The sequence below is a fragment of the Xenia sp. Carnegie-2017 genome, unplaced genomic scaffold (assembly GCF_021976095.1).
Source record: "Xenia sp. Carnegie-2017 unplaced genomic scaffold, XeniaSp_v1 HiC_scaffold_3, whole genome shotgun sequence".
Lineage (NCBI taxonomy): Eukaryota > Metazoa > Cnidaria > Anthozoa > Malacalcyonacea > Xeniidae > Xenia > Xenia sp. Carnegie-2017.
In genome coordinates, this window is record NW_025813493.1 from 5289887 (window position 1) to 5293560 (window position 3674).

General features: G+C 31.8%; 2 long non-coding RNA genes across 2 annotated transcripts; both read right to left on the reverse strand.

Moving 5' to 3' along the window:
• Positions 1 to 244: 244 nt before the first annotated feature.
• On the reverse strand, positions 245 to 727 carry LOC124454290. The gene is made up of 2 exons (XR_006951379.1): positions 540 to 727; positions 245 to 453 (listed from the first exon to the last, which is right to left on the reverse strand). It is a non-coding gene; the product is annotated as an uncharacterized LOC124454290 (long non-coding RNA).
• A 212-nt stretch (positions 728 to 939) lies between these two features.
• Positions 940 to 2680, reverse strand: LOC124454293. The gene is made up of 2 exons (XR_006951383.1): positions 1717 to 2680; positions 940 to 1414 (listed from the first exon to the last, which is right to left on the reverse strand). It is a non-coding gene; the product is annotated as an uncharacterized LOC124454293 (long non-coding RNA).
• Positions 2681 to 3674: the final 994 nt, after the last annotated feature.

A 3674-nucleotide genomic window follows, 5' to 3' on the forward strand; every position in this document is an offset into this window, starting at 1 on the left:
GTTATTGGAGTGACCGACCCCTGACTGTTTCTTTATACTCACTATCCACGGTGGATAACGTTTTTTTAGTGTCAGGGATATTATTTTTTAAAAATATTGGTAAAATTTGGTAAATAATTTCAAAAATTAACAATCACACAGAAAACTATGTTGCGTTTCATAAACAAAACAGGAAAGCATCAGTATGTTTGGTGTTAAAGTCAGTGTTTGCAATTACGGCTTTCTTTGATGAACAAATTAATCATTTCGTTGTTATAAAACGTTGTTATTAATACACGCCACATCATTTTTTGTTACAACGTGAGTTTACGTTATAAACTTATTTTATGGCTCACACAAAGTTGATCTTTATTTTATTCTATTTACGAAGACGATGTTTACTTGATCCTTCGTCAGCATTTTCAGCCATTTAAGCCTCCGTCGTCTTTGTTCGTTTGGGATTGGTAACAAAAACTAAAAGTTTGTACACATTTAAACTGACATTGTAATCCTATTAATTTTAACTTTATAATGCAGAATATCAAGAGAAACTTACGTACATCTGTGCACTCTTTTCTTCACTAAAGCAACTTAGTTTAACCTCAACTAAACTTTATGCTATAATTTTCACAAGATATGCTCTGTTCGACTTTCCTTCAGCCACACCTCAAATCCTCGTGTCGCAGCAATGTCGAATTTATATGTGCTGACATAAAGTTATCCAAACGTATGAATATTTGCATATTACGTCAATGCGAAAGACGAAAGGAAAAACTTCCTGTTACAGGCTGATAATTATCTTAGAACGCGATGAAAGAAAGGCGTTGTGTAATATTATGGAAAGAATGACAATCAACGTTGAATAAGGGTTGCTGCATTTTTTCAAAAAAAGTAGAAGTGCTTTTACAACAGTGATTTTAAAATACGTTCCCTCAGACTAGTTAAAATATACAAAGCAGATTAAATTTTTTGTCTTCTTTGCTTAGCTTGCGATATAACATGACAATGCAAGTCTGTAATTGTTTACCGTGTTTAAATTTAAGCTTTGCGCCATATTAAAATATTTATTTTTACCATAGATGTAGTAGTCATATGTACGTACATATTATATCTGTGCGCGTTGGGCCATCATGATTATTAAATATGGCGGCGTCAACAGGGCAAAAGATATAGAGATTGTATTACAAAAATTAGGTTTTTTGCAGTTCTTGCCATTGTATTGTATCGAAACTTATCCAATCAATGTTTATTGAAAAAGGAACATACAGCGATTTTTTTAAGCATGTATTTGAGTGTATTCAATAAAAACTCGCGAAGTTATCCACCGATAACAGTTTGTGTAAAATGGTCACTTGGTCAGTTCCTGCGTTTATTGCCAGAAATATTGTACTTTGTTGACATCTAGCTTTTTCAACTTGAGTAGTGTATCATGCTCCTAAAGCAGAACATTCAGATAATTTTACTGGTTCATTTGTCTGCATCGATTTAACATAAACCATTTGCTAATCAGTTCAGTAAAGTTCCAATCAATAAATTGTGAATACGAGGAAACGGATTTTTCATAAGAAATTGGTCGTACAGCTGTCGTAAAAATGCAATGGATAAAAGTCATATTACAAAGCGCAGTTTAAATACAGATTGCCTTTAAAATACTTGCACTGACTTTTCCTTTGCATGCATATTTAATCAGTTTGTATCAGTTTCCTTTTCTTTTGATGAAACAACAGCAACACACACCTCTCAATAACGTCCATAGATTGCTTTGTGATGTTTTCTTCTGACGATGTAATTGTTGGGTTCAATAGTCCGTTGAGGATGAATTAATTTCCAGACATCCAATGCAGTTTTCTTTTGTCGCACCCTCCAAAATAAGACACTGTGTCACACTCAGTTAATGGATGGAATAATAGCTGGCTTAAAGATCTATCGACGCTAGGAAAGCTTGCTATGTCGTATACTGGGACATTTTTGAATTTTCTTTTCCGAGCCATAAATTATTCAAAGTTTGTCGAAATCGATAACATTCTCCAGTGAATCTATATTGAATAGAAGATAAGATATTCCGTAGAATATCAACTTTATTTGTTGTCTTAAGCTGTTTCGGTATGTAGAAGAGAAAGTCGGTGGCAATGTATTCTTCAAATGTTCATAAAGGTATTGGCGGAAGCATTTTTTCGATAGCAGCACTATAAACCACCTTGTGACATTCAGTACAAAGTATAGTTGCATAGGTTGGTTTTGTAGAAAGTCACTCTTTGAAGTATCTCCTACTTTGCTGGCAAAGTATGAACGCGAAACCAAAAAAACAGTCAATCTTAAACTAAGGAGTTTTGGCCTTATTTTTCAAATAGATTTCTTAGTGTGTTTGTTGTTCAGTTATTTTTCTGCATCAGATCTGTGATTGCATGGTTTGAAGAGAAGTCAATAGATTGAGTGACATTTAAATATCCACAGAAAAGGACATTAGCAACGAATTCTTTGTAATAAATAGTTAACATTGCTACATGGCAACATATTTTAGTAAAATGACCTCTGTCAACTAGTGAAAGTTTAACTCTGTAATATATCAAAAACTATTCGGTTGAACAATAGCAAAATTATACTGAAATTTCTTACTTTGCAGACATCCATACATTGTAAATATAGTCAATTGGAAATTTACAAAATAGCTTTTCAGCTGCCAGAAGAAAAAACTAATTTATTCTCCCGCACAAACAATTTTTAAAATTTAAATATTAAAGCAACAGGTAAAGCGTTTGTATTATGCTGCGTAAAAGCAAGAAAAATATTATAAGGCATCATGCGAAGAGAATTCTCTAAAGTATTTTTGGATGTATGTTAAAGCATAAAAGATGAATAAATTGGGCTCATTGATACTTGACGAAGCAAAATTTATTAGAAACCTGATGAATAAAGTACAATCTCTAAAAAGGCGTGTTACAGCCACATCCCATTTTTGTCCTTATTTTGTCCGTTGAAATGAACTAAATTTGTTAAAAACATTAGAAATTAAAGTCATGTGAAATGTGATGTATAGAGATGATTACCTAAGAAACTAACGTTGTTTGAATATGATGTACTTTGGAAAGTTTTATGTTAGGTTAAGTAAAATGGGGGTAAATTATATCATAATGAGCTATAAAATTAAACAAAATTTGATTATAGACAATACTCCTTTTTTGCTTTATAGTATTTTATCTATGAACAAAAACTAACATCTGCAGTGCACATTTTTCTTTTAGTTTATAGAGACACTTGAAATAGTTGACCAATTTGAATAACGTCAAAATTAACATATTTCTTCCCGGGGTGTTGTTATAAGGAATTAAAATAATTTGGTCTGTTATTTTCAATGTAAATGGTATTTCTTCGAATTGTTGAAACAATATTTTAATTGCATATTTTTCTGACAATAAATTTCTGCAATTACGGATCTTTATCAAAAATCATCAAAATTTGTGTCCCCGTCCACAGAAAAGTACTTGTGTTGTGTTGATATCAAATTTCAAAAAGCAAATATTACTAGCACTTTAGGACAAGACAGTTTCTGCTTCAGTTATATTTTTTCTAAGCTGCTGTTTGAGAAGAATAGAAAAAAACTCGTCAGAATTCAAAAGAAAAATTTCATTGATAGCCAAATTGCCTCTTCAATGGTAAGTAATGAAAACATAAAGAAAACCTAAAATTCATAGCCT